The 19,843-nt window shown below is 41.9% G+C and overlaps 1 protein-coding gene across 1 annotated transcript in view; it reads left to right on the top strand.

Annotated features, from left to right (window-relative positions):
- The window catches only part of CLVS1 (clavesin 1), a 111,477-nt gene that overhangs the window by 70,599 nt on the left and 21,035 nt on the right, over positions 1 to 19,843 (top strand). The gene's annotated exons all lie outside the window — the stretch shown is intronic.

Below are 19,843 nucleotides of genomic sequence, written 5' to 3'. Positions count from 1 at the left end.
TATGATTGAATGGGTACAAGTTAAAAGGCTTTACGAGTTACTATATTTTATTTAGGGGAGGTGAGAAATGACAGTGTATCTGTTGTTAACCTACCATAATTCTGTGGAAATTAGTTTAGGAAAAACACCTCATACCTCACAAGCGTACACTCTCAGGGGTGCCAGTGATAGAAACACGGTAGTATCTTCCCCTCATCTTTTAGTTTTCCCCAGCTGTGGATGAGGAATACTCTTAGATGTCTGAGTGCTCAATATAGCAAGTTCATCTACCTAGAAAGTTTTACTTGCTTTGGAATAAGGATCCTCACAAGGCTAGGGACCGTGAGGGATGGTAACCAGCAGCTGTGGAGAGGCTTTTAGCAGTAACGGGACTATAACCTCTCTTGCTATTTCAGAAGTGCTCCCCTGTTTTCATGCATTGAGTTTTACTTTGCAGTTTGGATAGATATGATCACACATACCATGGCTATGAGCCGGCCAACAGGCAGAAACTTGCTAAGGTGCAGGAACTCAACCGAATGTCCAAACACTGAGTTTCAAGTGGTTTTGTGCTGAGACCATGAATTGACTCAAGTCCATGAAGCGCTCCATTTTGAAGAAGGTGCCACACCAGGTAACCTTCAGTGTTTTGCAATTTGTTTCTTGTGTCTCAGCAAAGACAGGACTTGTCATTTTGCTTATTTGTCTTTATAACTATGCAGAATTAGTGCATGCAGGCATGTGCCATTGTCTTCAGCTTCCAGCTGGCACTGTTGACTTCATGTTTTGATAGGATAATCAGATATTTTAGTGGTATTTAGTATTTAGATATTTAGGATTCAGATATTTAGTGGTATCTAGTATTTATTTAGAAGAATACTTTATTCAGCAGCAGGAAGGAATGAAGCTTTTGACCTATGGCTCTAAAAACACTGGGAGGTCCATCAAAATTAGAGGTAAAACTCCCTGTGAAATCAATTTCCCAGGGTTTTTACTTGCAGAAACTTAGCTGAGCCAGACCAAGGGTATGGATGATGCAAGGAGTGAAGAAATGACAATAATTAAAATAAAGAAAAAAGGCACTTCAGCAAAATTAGCATCAGATCACAGTTTTCAGTCTGAATCTGAAACCTGCAATAAACCTTGCAGCATAGCAGAAACAATATGCCTTTTCTGCCAGGCAAGGGTTTTCTTGGAGGAGTAGGAAAAGGCAGCAGAAGGCAGATCAATAAGACATTAGTGTCCCACTAACCTGCACCTCTGCCTGTCACTTGTCCACACTGCACTGGCAGCTCACAAAGGTCCTGTTCTCCGACTCCTTGAAGGTCAGAGAGAAACTGCAGCACTGTACATATGAAATGTTCATGCGCCTGTGACATCTGGTCCCTGACCTCCAGCCTTGCAGGGTGGAGCTAGCCCCATGAACTGACCCAATGTGGGCGCACAGCTTGTCCTGGAGTGGGTCAGACCTGCCCCAGGGCAGCGGAGCTCTGCACCCCTGCCACTAACCTCAGGGCTGTGAGCATTCTTGGCCGCATCTGATAATGGATGTGGCCAACACACTTATGGTGAAGAAAACACCACCGTATGAATGCTTTAAACTGTCCTGTAGAAAATCTTATTGCAGAGTATTTTAACTGCACTTGCACTTTATTGTTACTATGGTGGTTGGCACTACTAGGTTTATATCTTTTTAAAATGCTTGATTATTTCTTTGATATGAAGGAATAGACAGCATAAACTGTACAAAAGGCAATAAAATGTCTTTTAAAGAGTGGAGAAATAGGATTAAAAATAAAAATCTCTTTACTAAAAGTAAGAGAAATCCTAGAGAGCTGTGATGTGATTGGATGAACACATCATCTATCCTTTCTTAAGGGATGCTCCCTCCGTGAGCAGATACTTTGCTCTTATGACCAGGGGATCTGTAGCCAGAGAAACAGTTCGATTGTGACAATGCCAGCAAGGGGAATACATTTCCTATCTTCTGGTTCCTCCTTCTTTTCTTCTCTCCCTTACTTCTTTTTATCTATCTGATCTCTCTAAGCAGGGTAGGAGACATTATTGTAACCCCTCCTGCAGTTAAAAAGAGGCGCTTCCTGTCACTTTTAAAAGAGGTGTAAAGAAACTACTGTTTCACTTTTCTTCTCCAAGTTGTGGGTACAGCAACAGTGTGGGAAACAAATTGCTTATAGTTAGATTGAAGGGAGTGGGGCAGAGATCAGTAATCACCCAAAGCCAAGGGGCTACTTTAGGGTCCTTCTACTAGTTCTCTGTTTTCCACAACTTTTCTTCCTAGATAGATACTGATTTCTAATTCAATTCAATATCTCAAAGACCAATTAGTTAACAGTGTTCAATTACCTCCTGAGTTGCCCTGTGCTGTCACATGGACGTTAGGATCTCAGTTGTAATATTCATCCTGCTGTTGTCTGCCAGGGCTGAATCCTTTAGTCCTGAGGCTCAACTGCCTCAGCCAACGTGGTTACCCTCCGCCTCCAGCAGTCAGCTCTGGGCTTCTTCCCTCTGGGAGCGTGAGAAGAGATCGCTACTTCTGCTCTGCTTGTGTTCATCTGGTGCGGCACTCTCATTGCATCCAGGATGAGTCCACCACACACTGGCATGACTCTTTCCCACTATTATCAGCACTAGCATCATTTCACAAACCATGCTGATTTTGTTGCTTTGCCTTATTAGTTTCAAGACACCTGTGAGACCAAAGTGACTCTAACATCTGGCTGGCAAGCACAGGCATCTTGTTTTCAGTGTTCATATGACCTCCAATGCGTCATTGATGCCACTGCAGGCTCACAATGTTACAAACAGATATGTTTCTGACTTATGCCTCCTGCATGCATCTTCTCAGTAGCCATTTGAAGCTGCTAATCCAGGCAGCTTTGATTTACGTGCAAATTTCCTTACAGTTTATTCACCTGAGGGGAATGTTGGGGATGGTATTTCAGGAATGTTCTCTGGATTCTTCTTAGGTATTTCTGTCAAATTTCCATTTTTATTTGTTTAGTTCTTACCAGAATTTGTTATCCTTTCTGGGCTGGCTGAAGCCTCTAGACGGGATTTTCTACAGTTTTCCCCAGATCTAACATAATTTATGCATAACTTAATATTGTTTATACCATCAAATATGTGTTGTATTTTCATGTGAAAAAATTCTAGCTACAAGCACAACCCAGTGCCATTCTGATAAAATGATTTCCTACAGATTGTGCCCAAATTGTGCACAGATGGACACCCCAATTTCCTGAGGCCACCTCCCAGAGTGCTGTCACCCTCTCATTTTCTCATTAGAAACATTGCAAAAAATTCCATTTTTAGATCATTCATATGCAAATGAAATGTTTCAAAAAGTTTTGTTGCTTTTTATGTAATCAGTAAGAGCACTACCTTCACTTCCTCTTACTTGATTCTAGTCCCTAGAGCAATAGGCCTACCCTTCTTTTATCTTAGCCTGAAATATGATGACAGAAACTTTCCTAGGTAGATGAACTGTGGAACATCTCGTCTCTTTCGTCTCTCTTCCATACTTGAAGGGTTCCTGTATTCCCTGAAAATGTTCTTAGTCTCCTCTTTAGTTGCTGCCATTCCTTGTTCATCCAGTGAATGAATCTGAAATACAGCATATTTTTAACCCAGCAATAAATATCTTTTTCCTCCTGATACTACTATCAATTTTAACTTTCCCATATTTTTCTTTATCCAAATACTTGACATAATTCTATGAGGAATTCAAGTTTACTTGTGTAAGATCAGAGCTTCACTGACTCCTACCATCAGTGGCTTGCTTTCTGTGCTGATTTGGTGTCCCTGGTGCACCTAAAACCTCATAGAAAACCAATCTGTGTTCCAATGGCCTTTAGCTGGTCAGTCCCTTCATCTTCTCCCGCGCTGTTGTCCATCGCTCCTAAGAAGAAATTAGCTTCCTTTCTCTAGAGGTCTCTGTGGATGCCTGTGAAGTGATGTGATCTTGCATGAGTTGTTTGTTCGCTCTGAGTTTCTCAGTGTGATAGGTTTTGTGGACTCCAGCAGTGGTTGTTTTGTGCTTTCCTACCTCAGTCACATTCAGGGTAACACTATGGGGTTCTTATAATATCCACAGTGCCCAAGTAACATCTAACCTGATTAAACTTCAGGCAAGTCCTTCTTTGCCTTGCAAGTGCTAATTGCTTTGCCAAAAGATAATTCTAGGTATTTTAGTAGATGTTTCCTTGAATGATTTTTCCCAAACTCTAACTGTGATCTTGGCAGGATCTTAATTTGACTGCCAAAATCACAAATCTATTTCTTTAACTTTCTATCACACACCATTTTATTTTTACCTTCTTTTCTGTAATGTCTATTTAAAAACACACAACTAATGTGTTTCGTTTTACCTTGACAGTAGTGCTCAAAATGATATAATAATTTTTCATAATTAGCCTCCTCTGCCTGAGTTAATGGGAAAACATTTTTAACGATCGAGGTGCTTGAGAACTACTCTGCCAGAAAGAAAGCTACCTTTCCAGTGGCATTTCTTGCTTGTAGATACAGACTGAAGTACTAAGCAAATGATTCTGGTTATCTTCCATAGTCTGAAAGAATTTCAGTTTTGACAATGCTTTTAACATGACTACTTTCTGTTTAGGATATTTCCTTGCTTTTTATTCCTGGGAACATTGGTAGTTCAGTAATCATTTTGAGTAATGAATTTGTTGCATTCAGTGATGGATTTCATACTGAGCAGGCTTCTGTAACTTGAGCTCCTTCACAGCTCAACCAGTTCAAATAGTACAGCCCACTTAATGGTGCAGTCTCTCCTAGATTGTCCAATGATAGAGTGAACCTAAGACTTGTTGTAAGTCAGACTTGAAACAAATGTGGTGCCTAGGACAGAGAACTAAGGGGAAAAAAGAAGGAAGTTTGCTGAATGTTCGATCTGAACATTTTGGAGAGGATGGCAACCATAAGCAGTGAACTGACTTTTCCAGCCAGATTACCAGTAGAGGTGAAGGAAGCAAGATGTTGGTGTAAATCAGAGTTTATGTAAGTGTATCATTAGTGGCCTTACCCTGAATTTCTGTGCAAAATCATACAAAAAAATTATTACACGTGTACAATAAAACTCTATCATCAACAAAAGAAAGAAAAAGCAGCCCAGGTCAAGCATCTGCAATGCGTTTTGCAGTATCATTAACTTCTCAATAACACTTGCAGACAAATGTTGGCTTCAGTTACCGTCTCGAAATGCTGTCCAACTTGCTGGCTGTGCTCCTACCAGAAATAACCCAGCACTACTGGAAAGCTGTCCAGTGAACAGCTTGAATTAAAACTATTTCCTCAGCTCTGGTACCTTGCTGTGCCAGTTACCAGTTTCTATAATGGAGAGTTTTTAATTCAATAATGGAGAGGTTTTAATTAAGCTGATGGATATAGGTGGGATGGATATTCATTGGGGCATGTGTGAAAAAGTGTAGCAGTTAAAAGAGAATGTAGCTTTTCGGATGACTCATGTTCACCTAGCACATTGCTGATAACAAGGAAATCCTTCACCCCTGGAACAAAGGTTTAATGGAGGGAATTAGCAATACAGATTTTGCTCTGGCCTGAACAGATTATCTTCTTTTTTTATTTCTGTCATTTATGATCATAATAAGAGTTTTGTGGTAAAGCTTATCTTAAATAAACATTACCTTCCTGCCCATTAGTCTATAATAAATTCTGTGGCATATTTTAAAGCTGATAAAAGCTTCAGCTTTAAATGGAAACTTGGTTGCAACCTGAAGCACTGAGTACCTAGGGATCAATCAATGCTAAGTGTGGAACGTGACTAGGTAAATTCCACAGCAAGAACCGTCTTGACAACTTCTGATGTGCACATACTCACACATGTGAAATGCCACACAATCATAGAATAATTTAGGCTGGAAGGGATCGCTGAAGGTCTTGTGGTCCCATCCCTGGCTTAAAGCGAGGCTAACTTTGAAGTTAGACCCAGCTTTGAATTTAAATCAGGTTGCTCAGAGCTTTGTCCAGTTGAAATATGAATATCTCCACGGATGGAGCTTCCACAGTCCCTCTGGGAAACATGTTTCAGTGTTTGACCACCCTCATTCTGGAATTTTTTCCTAAAATGTAGTTCAGTTTTCCACTGTTGCAGCTCTTGTCCTTTCCCTCTGAGAAGACACTGACTGTCACCTGTATAAGTGCCCATTAGGTAGTTGCGAGCAGCAGTGAGATCCCTCCCTTCACCTTTTCTTCTCCAGGCTGAATAGGGCCTGTTTCCTCAGCCTCTCCTCACAAACCGTGTGCTCCAGTACCCTGACTATCTTGGTAGCCTCAGCTTGACTCACTCCAGTATGTCAGTATCTTTCTTGTACTGGGGAGACCAAAACTGCATGCGGTCTCATGACCGCATCTGCGGTCCAGATGTGGTCTCATGAGTGCTGAATGGGAAACTTCACTCCCAGCTCTTGGTAATATGCTCATTAATGCAGCCCAGAACATGGCTGGCTTTCTTTGCAACAAGAACACACTGCTGACTCACATTCAACTAGCTCTAGCCTAGCTTAGCACTGCCTAGCTTAGTGCCTAAAGTAGATGAAGCCTGCAGGCCACAGGATTGAATTGTAAATGAGCTTGAGAGACATTGCTGAGGATGCAACTGCAAAACCAGCTAGAACCAGCCCTCAAAGATACAGCACAGAATGGACAGAGGTAACCGTTAGCCTTTGGATAAGATACAGAACACAATAGATAGAGGTAACGGTTAACCTTCAGATAAGATAAGGCACTATGAAACAGGAACACAGCAACCGTCCCGGGATGTAGACGTGAACCAATCAAAAGGAAAGATACCACCGGCTCAGTAAAGAAGATTGGAATTTCCTAGCAGGCAGGGAAATTTGACTGTAAGGAGTACAATTACTCCAAAATTTCTTCGTCCAGGCTCCCTCCCCAGAGGCACCCAGCTCGAGCTGTTACTTTGCTGTACTGTCAATTAAATAAATGACTAAATTCACTGTTAGACGGACGTGAGACTCTGCTCCGAGGAAACCTAGGGTCGAACTATTTCCATAACAAAGGTTAGTCACTCCCTACCACTGCCCAGGTCATTTACAAAGACATTAAAATGTACTGGCTTCAGTATCAGTCCCAGAGAAAAAACATTAATAAATGACCACAAGACAGACTTTGAACCTCTGATGTTAACACTTCAGTCTCAGCAGTCCAACCAATTTTTGGACTTCATGGTATTCTACCTCTCCAAAGAAAATCTCCCTAATTTGCTACAAGGATGATATGGGAGACCATGCCAAATGCCTTGTTACAGTCAAGGCGAATGACATCTATGACCTCAAGGATATGACACAGCATACGCCCGGTCTTCAGGTGGAAAAAGCCTAATGTTTTTAAGACATCCTAAAACAGTGCTTAATGTGTGACTTTACTCCAGTGTAAGAAGAAAGAGGAGGAAGAAAAGATATATGGCTTTTGGATCTGAGGTGGATGAGAAATAGAATCATGCCTTCCTGATAGCCATAAGTTTTAGAAAACTCAGAAAAGTCATTTTTCTCCTCATGGGCTTAGGAAAATTTTAAGAGGACAACAGAACAATGGAGAAGTTCTTAGCTCGCAGACTGACACTGCACTGCCTAAAAATGCAATTAAGGATACTCTCTTGGGATAGGCAGTGTGGCGACTACTCAAACAGTAAACTTACTAGTATTCCTCAGACTCCTTTTTTTTCAGGAACTGCAGTGAGAGAAGGTGATAATGTAGAAAAGTTCAAAGTGCTAAAAAATTGTACTAGAATTATCCCTTTACTCGGAGATAGCTGATATTGGCTGATGATAATGAAAAGGCTGGGAAGCTGCACTCATTCATGCCCTGCTTTCCTTCCGCCTGCACAGAGAGCAGAAATCATTTTCCTAGTGCTATCTTATCAAGTTACTTTGAAGTCAGACTTAAGGTTGGACTAAAGAAAGGAAGTGAGGAATAAGAAATGTGAACTGAAGGGAAGTCGTACTGCAGGAATGAAAGATTTGTTGCAGAGTATAAACAGGTGCTGTCTGCAGCAAAGCATGTAATCGTCGACGCTGCCGGACTGATAAAAGCTTAGCTTTTTAGCAATTATGTGATGAGCAGCATCAGCTCTTGGTTAGCACAGCTTTATGTGGTGCATACAACACAAAAAGAATATTAAAAGGGCAAAGTCAAGTGCTTAGAAAAAGAGAAACCCCAATATTAAAGTACCCTGTACAGCTTCACTGGGGCCTTGACTCCATCTGTGTTTTACAATACCTCTAGGAGCAACCACAGTAGGGATAGTTCTACCTTCCACCTGCAGGTCTGGGCTGTGGCATGCTGAGCTCAAACAGTCTTTTGGAAGAATGTAGCTAATGAACTTTAATGGGTTTCAGTGATCATAGCTTTGAAGGCAATAGGGTATCGCTATACCTAGTCCAGTTTAGGAAATACCTCAAGCTCAGAACTTCCCTGCCTGAATTCTGGCATTTGCACACGCAGACCCTTCTCCAAGTCTCATAATCTGGGCAAATTCTCACTGGGCAGCAAAATCACGTGCACTAGGAAAACCTCATGTAAAAAGCCAGATCCCACAGAATCACAGAATCACAGAATCGTTTAGGTTGGAAGGGACCTCTGGAGATCATCTAGTCCAACCTCCCTGCTCAAGCAGGGTCACCTAGAGCATATTTCCCAGGATCACATCCAGACGGGTTTTGAATAGCTCCAGGGAAGGAGACTCCACTACCTCTCTGGGCAACCTGTTCCAATGCTCTGTCACCCTCACAGTGAAGAAGTTTTTTCTCAGGTTCAGATGGAACTTCCTGTGCTTCAGTTTCTGCCCATTGCCTCTTGTCCTGTTGCTGGGCACCACGGAGAAGAGGCTGGCCTCATCCTCTTGACACCCTCCCCCTTCTTGTACACATTTATGAGATCGCCTCTCAATCTTCTCTTCTCCAGGCTGAACAGGCCCAGCTCTTGCAGTCTTTCTTCATAGGAGAGGTGCTCCAGCCCTCTAATCATCTTGGTAGCCCTCCGCTGGACTCTCTCCAGGAGTGCCATGTCTCTCTTGGACTGGGGAGCCCAGAACTGGACACAGCACTCCGGGTGAGGCCTCCCCAGGGCTGAGTAGAGGGGCAGGATCACCTCCCTCGACCTGCTGGCAACACTCTGCCTAATGCACCCCAGGAGACCATTGGCCTTGGCCACAGGGGCACACTGCTGGCTCATGTTTAACTTGTTGTCCACCAGCACTCCCAGGTCCTTCTCGGCAGAGCTACTTTCCAGCAGGTCAACCCCCAGCCTGTACTGGTGCCTGGGGTTATTCCTGCCTAGGTGCAGGACCTTGCACTTGCCTTTGTTGAACTTGAGGAGGTTCCTCTCCACCCACCTCTCCAGCCTGTCCAGGTCCCTCTGAATGGCAGCACAGTCTTCTGGTGTGTTAGCCTCTCCCCCCAGTTTAGTATCCTCAGCAAACTTGCTGAGGGTGCACTCTGTCCCTTCCTCCAGGTCACTGATGAATATATTGAACAAGACTGGACCCAGGACTGACCCCTGGGGGACACCGCTAGCTACAGGCCTCCAACTAGACTGTGTGCCACTGACCACAACCCTCTGAGCTCTGCCATCCAGCCAGTTCTCAATCCACCTCACTGTCTACTCATCTAACCCCAACTTCCTGAGCTTGCCTCTGAGGATGTGATGGGAGACAAGTGTCCAAAGCCTTGCTGAAGTCCAGGTAGACAGCATCCACTGCTCTCCCCTCCTCTACCCAGCCAGTTGTTCCGTCATAGAAGGCTATCAGATTGGTCAAGCACAGCTACCCCTTTGGTGAATCCATGCTGACTACTCCTGATCACCCTCTTGTCCTCCACATGCTTTGAGATGGCCTCCAGCATGAGCTGTTCCATCCCCTTTCCAGGGATGGGGGTGAGGCTGACAGGCCTGTAGTTTCCTGCCTCCTCCTTCTTGCCCTTTTGGAAGACTGAGGCGACACTGGCTTTCTTCCAGTCCTCAGGCACCTCTCCTGATCTCCAGGACCTTTCAAAGAGGATGGAGAGTGGCCTAGCGATAACATCCGCCAGCTCCCTCAGCACTCGTGGGTGCATCCCATCGGGGCCCATGGATTTATGGATGTCAAGTATGGACATCCATTTGGATCCCTTCCCCAAAGACTTTGGGCATTAAACGTCTGCCCCTTAGTAGTCTTAGAAATGTTATTGAAGTGCAGAAAATAAATGTTCCCCCTCAACTCCCCTGGAGAAACATTCAATTCCCTTTCCCTACCGCCAAAAAACCCCAAAAAACCCTGTCCCCACAAAAACTTGCCTAGCTCCCTGTCACAACCTTTGAGCCCAAATTGTAAAACTCTGGTGAAGTTGCAAGGAATTGCAAGTGAGCATAAAACAGTCTTAAATGTTGATGATGCTAGCAATGCTTACTACTACAAAATAATCCATCATGGCAGAAAGACATCAGTGCTCTCTATACTGTATAGCATCGGGTTCCTTGCTGCAAATGGCTTTCATATTTGTTTCTTAAATGCAAGGTGTTGAAAATGTCATGAAGATTAAAATGCTTTCTACCACTGTAAAAATAGCTAAGTATTAATTATATATATTTTTGGTTCTCAAAACATATTTCAAGGACATTCAATTACAGTCAGGTTTCTTATTACCACAGCATTGCTGCATTATTAAAAAAAAGAAAAAGAGAGAGAGAGAGAGAGAGAGAGAGAGAGAGAGAGAGAGATCAGAAAAGGGCAGACACAAAGAGATTATATTTTATTGAGGAGCCAACACATTGGCTCCTGTCAGTTCAGCCATGGGATTATCTTGGACTTTGTGAAATACAAATACATGAAACAAATTTCACTTCAGCATGAAGGGATAGGAAAGTAGAGTAATCTTACTACTATATTAGAAAAAATACAGAGATTGAATGATGCAAATAACATACATCAACCTTTAATTTTTTCCTAGGCTCCTATTGCTCTAAAGAACAGGAGGTTGTACATGAAGTGCAATCAAAGGTGCCTGCTGCACCCAGGTGCTTATCTAATGCAGTTAGTTGCCTTTTATTGAATCCCCCCATAGCTGTGTTTCAAGCATTGCATAGGCATTTAGCACTGTGCCTCCCTCTAAAAACAAAAAAAGGAGGTCACAGAGTTTTCCTCACCCCCCTGACATACACACGCAGTCTTGTTGAAGGAGAAAAAAGAACTGCAAGATGTCTTCACCAAGGGTATGTTCGACAAGGACAACAGGGGTTTCTGCAAGGTAAGGTGGAGGAAAACCTTCCATTCTAAAATGAGGTTCTAATCTGAAACAAAAAAGGGTAAATTTTGAAATTCTCAGTAAAATAAGATGTAAATCCAGCTTCAGTTTAGCAAAACAGCCCTAAAAAAATGGATGCTAGAAACCTAGAATATCCCTTCAAGTAGTGGTATGGAGAAGTCAACTCAAAAAAGAGTTTTTGTAACTTCTTGCTAGATGCGGAACGGATATAATCTCTGACAAATGTTTCATTTCAGTCAGTCCAAAAATGCCAACAAAAAATCTATTTCCTCAAAATTGTTATGACCTGTGCTAGTTTATAATCGCTTCACAATAACGGTTTATAATCCCTTTATATGCCTCTCTCTATATGTGAATACACATTCAAAAGCTTTAAGAAGATTCTTGGTTTCATTTAGGCCAAGTTACAGCAGAGTCCTGCTCAACACAAAATAGGCTACCCAGCGCTATAAATAACAGAATCTTCTTTTCTCCATCATCAGGTTTCAATTGCAGCACAAGTTTGATACTACTGTATGATCCCTATATAATACCTTGGCACTTTCGTAGGCAAAACAGAAAGTTTTGCTACAAAGTCAATAGGTCTCCGGAGATGAAAGGCAAGTGCCATAAGACCTTTTTTAATTGCTTTTCTTTGGCTGACTTTAACTAATGCTATGGGCATTGCTGTGGGTAATGCTGTGGGATTTGTCCTCATTATGACATTTTGGCCTTCATTGCCCACTTCACTCAGAAGTAGGGCTTTTTTTGGCAGATAACAGTTGAAACAGATATAGCAAATGGCAATGCGAAGAAAATAGAGAATAAATGTTTTGCATACACAACCCAAACTCTCTAGCAATACGCCTCAGCAGAACAATGCCTATCTAAAGAGATAGACTCCATAGCAGGTTTTTCTTTTAAAACTCCTGCACCGTCTGTTGGACAAGAAATGAGCTGCTGCGGTTTATGCTTTTTGTGTCTTGCTTTTTGACTGTCATGCATTTGACTCTCTGCTTTCACCAGTCTTTTAAATCCTAGTGGATTTTCCTCAGAGTCATCTTCTCTGCCCTAAATCCTCCACACCCTGTACTTCAAATTACAGTGTCCCACGGATCTATTGCTTTCAGGATGGATGCAAGGCCTTTCTATGGAAATAGAAATAGCCAGGCAGAGAGAGGTTTAAATAAGGTCAGCTAAGGAAAATTGCAGATTCCGGCTACAGTTGTTAATAGCACTAATTACTTGTGTTTAGAGCTAACTTTTAAAAATTGCTTCCAATTAAAAATAATCCTTAAGTCATTCTTTTTCCAAAAATGCATATTAAAAACGGAACATTTTTCAGGTCAAGTTTTCCACTGCAACCTTTTTAACCTCAATGCTCTCTGGGTGTTGGGGTTTTTTTTCTTTTTCATGTCTAAGGAAATTAGGATGGTCTTTCCTTAAAGATGACTTAAGATGGACTTTGACTTTCATTGCTGGCCATGCTCATTCTCTTTGTGGCCATTTTACTTTGGATGGTCCTGTAGCAAAATCTAGCTACCAGAAAAAACACTTCTTTGAGCAACTCCTCTCAGGTCAAGGTTTTGCTGCAGTCAGGTAGGGCAGGGTTTAGGAGGGTAGGGAGAGGAAAGTGAGTGCAATCATAATTATAGAATGACAAGAAAAGAAGCATTACTAATATGGAGCAGGGTCTCTGTATTTGGCTAGTACTAGGAGGCAATGTAAGTCATGCGAATGTCTTCCGGAAGGAAAACTAAATCTTCTTAAACAAGTAACAAGCCATTTACAGTTTTCAGTGAAACACTTTGTCAGAATAAAGCTAGTGTTGACCTTTGAACAGCAGCTTGCTGGATGAACCCTGCCAGCATACAGCTCACCAGTGGCTCACCCAGGCACAAACAGCATCACTTTTGCTCCTGACATCAGGGAAAGGATTAGAGAAATGTCACTCCTCTACGAAACCTGGCTTTTGTGTGGCGCCATTGCTATTCTCATGGTTTCAAATGCAGAACCGAAGTTGCTCGGTCGCAGCTATCCCTTGCCTTAATAGCTTGGGGTAGGTTGTTAAATGTTACAGCCTACTTGTGGTTACACACCTCAGCAAGCAGCACATGCATTCATTCAGTAAGCCTCGAGGACAGGCTTTCTCCATGCCCAGTGCATTTTACAGTTTCTAATTAAACCCTAGACTACTTTTAGCTTTGACGATCTTCCTACTGCTTTTCGCTTCCCCCACAACTAATTCCAGACTTTCATGTTCAGTGAGATACCGCAACAGAAGCAACTCAGCTTGCAGTCACCCTCACTTAAGAGATCTGGGTGTGAAAGTGTTTCCGAGCTACAGTTTACACCAAAAATCAGGACAGTGTTGGAGAGGATTTAGCCCAATTTGCTAGAACTGGCTGCTAAAATAGCCTCCAGCTAGTCTGTGTCCCTTTCCACTCTGCCTCCCCTTTCTGTGACCCAAGCTGCCTGTCCTCGGCTTGGCATGTGACGTTTAATCTTTCTACTCAGTCAGAAGCTTCCTGATCTGGCCTTGCCTAATCTGGCCTAGTCTAGAGCAAAGTGTTATAAATCTGACAGCGCACGTGCTACAACTGGAACAACTGGTACCCTACTAGCACACGCGCATGTGCTACTCACAAATTAGTGCTTCAGAGCATTACCTCCTTATAGCTGTTTCTGAATCACCTTTTGAATTCCTCATTTCTCTGTGTACCTCTTGAACCAAGCCCCTGAATGAACCTCCTACTTCTTTCACGATTACTTGACTTGTCATTCTTCTGGAGGAAGCCTCAGTCTGTATCTCAAGTTTGTGAAGCGCTTTGAGATCAACAGAGGCACATGCCAAGCAAAAAGCAGCACTGGGCTATGGCGTCAACCCAGAGGAGTCAGTGCGTTGGGGAAACATTCTCTTCTCAAATTATTCTGAGCTGGTTCAGCAAAGGATTGCTTGTAGAGAAGCAGTGAAGAAATCCTCCTTCTGCCCCAAGGTTACAAGTTATTTTGTTAGACCAGATGATATGACAGCATGATTCTATCAGGACAAATCAAAGTTTACGGAACAAATCTGTGTTCTATAACCTGATTTATTGGTGCCATCTGCCAACACCCATGAACAGATGCTCTGTAGGACCTCATTAATGTGCAATAATGACTGGGAGAAACCCACTGCAAACGACTGAATTTTAAAAGTTATCGAGTGTAGCAGGAGAGATAACAAACATAATGAGAAATTCGAGGAGAATGCATCCCAGTGTTCATTTTTCAGTTCCGTTTTTCTGACAGCAGTACTTCAGAGCATACTAACGTACATGTGTGGGTATGCAGTGTAAAAATAAACCAAACGCTCATATTTTCCTGTGGTTTTGCTCCAGTCCTTTGCTACTCTATGCATCAAAGAAAAGAGAGCATTTTGGTGTGAACAGTCACATTCACAGCTTAGTAAAATTAATGAGTTTTTCCTGATTGCAATAATTCTTTTTACAGTTGTAGTTTGAGCAGGTCAAGATTGCCATATTGTTAGCATCAATGCCTTTTTTTTTTTTTGAATGGTTTTCCCCTTACTTTGCAACTATTTCCATATTCTGAGTACTCTGAGGGCATGCCAAGGTAGAAGCAAATGAGTTTGCTACTATTCCCACTGGCAACATTAATTTGGTTTCCCTATCTCTTCCAAAACACAAGGGATTGAAATGAGATAACAGAAGCAAGAGCAACTGTCCAGCTGGGGATTTGAACCTGCCTTGTCTCAGAGCAGGCACGGGAGCAACAGTAGCACTTGCCGCAGGTGCTCGGGGACTGCTCGGGGCGGTGTGGGAACAGCCCAGCCTCCAGCTCATCCTTTCCTGGGTCTGGCCGCTGCATCTTGCTCTTCCTGGCCTCAGGGTTTTCTGAATTAAGCATTCCCCTCTTAGAAGCTGCATTAAAATTAGAAGCTGAAGCTATAGTGACGGGGGTGACACTTTCTCTCCTAACACCTATTATAAGACATCGTGCTTTGTCTGCACCAAGGATGTTAAAATGCATTCATTCAAATGTGCTCAGGGACATGTTTTTAATAGACACGACTTCTCCAAAATCTGGCAAAACCATACAATCAGAGGACAACCACTTTCAAATGTTGTCGCTATTTCAGAGGCCAAATTTGAATCCAAAGATCGAGAGTTGAAAGCCTCCTTCCCTTATTGCACCAATCTGTTAATACCACCCACTCCCGGAAATTCTCTGTGGAGAAACTATCATTGAACTATTAATAAAATCTTACTAAGCTATTAATGCTGTCTGTGGGAGCCTTAACCTACCATAGGGACTGATTATGTAAGCTCAGAGACATGAAGATGTTGTTTATATCCTCAGTTTAAATGACCTTTCAGTTTAAACAGTTTTGTTTATGATTGAAATCTTCCAGAATCTAAGGGAATTTATTTTCATTCAAAGGGAGTTATACTTTGATTTGCATTAAACCAGGGAGTTTACGGCCCAGATTAAAGTGCTTTTGGATGGCAAGATGTGCATTTGCTTTCCTGACTGCAAAGAGTAGAACTTATGAAAGAATTTTAGAGATATTTATGTCCAAAATCCAGATATCCCGAATCTAGAAATATGCTCTAACTTGGTTTTTGAGCTCAGATCACTCCTCTGCTAAGCCAGTTGATACAATCTGAAAATATTAGCTGTGGATCTCAAGCTAGACTTATTTCTAATTTTCATAATCCAAAAATTGTTTTACTTTCCTGCTGCACTTCGATGTGAGGAGATGTACGTCTTGAGTGTTGAAAAATTATTTTCATTTTTAGCTCTCAGAACCAAGGAGCTCAGAAAAACAAACAGTAAAAGGTTTCTGGTGCATACTCATTCCAAAAGAAACGGATGTTGTGAAGGCAGGATGAAGCAGAAATAGTGAAAAATTCTCTCTCACTCACCTCGTAGCTTTTCCTCCCAAACTATTTAACACAATATTATGCACAGGAGATTTTTGGGTCTTAGACTCATTTCCATTCACAGACTTCATAGACCAGGAGGTTTGGAAGGAGAAGGAATCAATGATCATAATATTTTTTTCTGATCTGCAAGCTTGGAGAAACTTCTACACTCAGAAATGACAGATGTGTTGAGGCCTGTGGCAGCCCTGCTATGGCACTCAAGTGTTCATTCCTGTTTCTTCTTTGGGGATGCTGCAGAGGGAAATCAATGAAAGGAGTGGCAAAAATACGTACAAAGTCAAAAATGAAAAATCAGGCAAAAGAGAAGTCCCATCTAGCACCAGTTTCAGTCAATCGATTGTAACAACCAAAAGAACCCTGTGTCTTGACAATTTTCTTTCTCTTTTGCCTACACTATTTAGGAAAGGTGCAGCTGCAGTATGGACAGATGTTTTCTTTATTTTAGTTCACTTCAGGTCCCAGTGAAGAAGACCTGGTCCCATTCTGGGGTGAGCTAACTGCCCAAGAAGATATCACAAATCCTTATGATCTTTCGCCCCTCCTATTGCTCAGTGGCAAGTTAGCTAGATTAACACCAGTTTGGAAGTATTTATTCACGTTGCAGTTACATCTCTGAGCGACATGCAAATATGTCCAGGTGGCTTTCAGATAAGTTGACAATAATACCCACAAATAATTAGACCAATCCCTGGCTGCTGTAGTTTCTTCACTAGTTCATTTATGCCATTAGAATGAAATGTAAATATATTCTCATGATTGGGTACAGTTTTAACAAGTAATCAGGTTAAGAAAAGGCTCCATGATCCCAGGCTCCTTTTCACAATAGACTCCAAAAAATGTACCTCATTATAAAATACACCTTCCCAAGGAATCACAAGACATGAGAAATCAAAAGAGAATTCCTAAAAGCAAATGCTCTCCATCAGAAAATCAATTTCAGTTTCTTTCACCTTGCCCCAGGGAAAGCAGCAGAGACACTAAGTGGAGTGTGGGAAAGGTCTCATACATCTTACTGGAACTGTGCAAGACATACCTCCAGACGAGAGCTTTTCTTTCCAAGGCAACTCTGCTCTAATTAGGGACTTCTGCAAAATTGGTATGTTGGGGTTCCAAACAGTGTCTTGATGATTCCCATATCAAATTTATTTAGTTTTAAAAAAATTATACTTTTGTCCTTGTTCTAATTGACAGCCTTACAAATGCAGGTGGACTGAGGGGATGAAAGTCAAGCTGAGCTTATTGTGTTTAGTAGGGCAAGGAATAAAAATTAGTAGAAAGCTACACGCACAAAAATGTTCTTTGTTTTTTTCTGATCATCATGCTGCCTTTTCAAGGTTCTTTGTGCTTTTTAGGTGTATCTTCAGGATGAAAATAAAGCAGTTAGTTACCTTTAAATAAAATTGTTATACGAGCAGCTTTCCTGTAACACTTTATCCACTGATGTACTAGATAGATAGAATCTAGTTTATGGACTCAACAGTCTATGTTGGGTGGACACAAATTTCATTTTCTGTGTAAGAAAGTACTTCCTTTTCCTTAATAAACCCTTTCCAGAGGCAATCTGCCAATTTAAACCTCTGACTGTTCTCTATGATTCTTATCATTTAGTTCATTTTGGGTAGGGTGGTATCATTAAGGCTGGCAAATATATTCTAAGCCAAACAGTTTGGCCTTGGAAATAAAGTCTGACTGACATTTCCCTTTGGAGATTGTGATTAATATCATTTGTATTTTGCAGTGAGATGGCAAAACAATTTTCTTTTTTGGGTCTGTAAATCTCTGTATCTTCAAGTTATTCCTGTGCCTTTCAGTTTTCACATCTTTACCGTCTCTTGCTTCACATACAGGCTGTATACCCTGCAGTGACCTATACAGTTATGGTCAAAAAATGAACCAAAATGCAAAAGATTCCAAAACTTCAGCCGTAGAGCTACAGCCTGTGGGATGTTACCTGCTTAGACAACTACACAGAATAAAATGGCTGGAACAGGCTGGAACATTCTGATCTCTCTTAAATTTTTTTTTCCTGTTATTTATTTCTGGCTTTTGTATTTGTTTTCCTGCTGTTGCATGAAAAGCTTCAAATCTTTAAATTTTCATTCCCATGTGGGAGCAAAGCAACTGCTGATATATATGAATTTCCCATTAGATGGGCATTCTTGGCTCTGGTCTGGTCTGAAACCCAATTTTAGGTCATTATAGGGTAGAAAGCCACTTTTGGCTTTGCCTCGCATTTCTAATTGTCAATGATTTTTCTAGGTGAGCTTAGAATAAAGGCCAGATTCTCAGCTGGTGTTTCTCATGACAGCTCTGCTGAAGTCACTGCGACTGCAGTAGTTTATATCAGCCAGAGCCACGTCCCTAAATTCTGACTAATATCCCAGTAACAATGGAAATAATCATCTTTCTTTAGAGTGAATGAGCAATAATACATCTTAACAGAGCATGAGTTTTCCTTAAAAGGTGCAGCTTATAGTTTTCTAGAATTTAAAAGGGGACTGCCTGTTATATTATCGAGTCTGGCCTCCTATGTACTGGCTTAGCAGCCACAGTTTTGCAACAGAGAATCGAAGACTGATTTTTGTAATGACTTCAGTTAAATTGACATGTTATAGGTATAAGTGGCTTACACTACTCTATTGCTAGAGACAAAGGTATCACTTAATGCCTATGGCCCCTCACAAACATTAAGTGAGTGTATTTTGAGATGACCACAACGGTAATGCACAGCCTGTGCTACAGAGGAGCGTAAAAGTTCCTGCCAATCTGACTTGGGTGAAGATGGTAGTTGGAGTTGGCGGAATGCCTACACAGTGCTAAATCTGGGGAATAATTTGACCTTGAAGCTGTGCAGAAACTACACTAGGCAGGTGTGTAAGGGGATTTTCCATATCACCTCACAAATCCACCCCATATCCTCACCAGCTGTGCTAAATCTCTGATTCTACAGAGAAAGGCAAAAGAAAGCCCCATAATACTCTACGCTAATTTTGTGTGGGCGATGAATGCTGCATTAGTCCTGAAGCCAAAGCCCTGAAGGAGTAGATTTGATTATAATCTTTCTTTTAATGGTGAATGACAAGGGTTATGAGCACTCGGAGGACGATACAGGCTCCGTAAGGATTGCCCTTTGCCAGGGAGAACCAGGCAATTCTCCTCTCTCTGGACATGTATTTGCACACGGGAACGGTGGCCATCCCACTATTTATGCAAGTGAGGAGATGCTAGGCTCATCCCTGACTGACTGACATTTGTTAGATGAGAGTGTAAGTACAAAATACTCATCACAATGTACAGTAACCTTTAAAATGCACCAGCAACCTCCTCTTTTATTAACTGTACCACGCTGCCTGAGCGGAGTAGGATGCTTTCGCAAACACCTCCCCGGGACGACGCTACCTGAATGTTAATGCAGGGGGTGTTTGTACAAAACCTTGTAGCAAGCACTTGGTTCTGCCAGTTTCCATGGTGCCGTCATGGTGCTCTCTCGCAACACCTTCACTTATCAGCATTTCCCACCCATCCTCCTCCCCATAATATGCTGCTCGCTCACCCTGAAAGGTCAGCCATTGTAATGATGATTTTAGCAGGAGGGAGGCAGGGAGGCAGAGGGGTGAAAAG

Source organism: Struthio camelus, chromosome 2 (assembly GCF_040807025.1).
Source record: "Struthio camelus isolate bStrCam1 chromosome 2, bStrCam1.hap1, whole genome shotgun sequence".
Lineage (NCBI taxonomy): Eukaryota > Metazoa > Chordata > Aves > Struthioniformes > Struthionidae > Struthio > Struthio camelus.
Note: the sequence above shows the minus strand (reverse complement) of the source record. Positions and strands in the feature narration are given on the sequence as shown.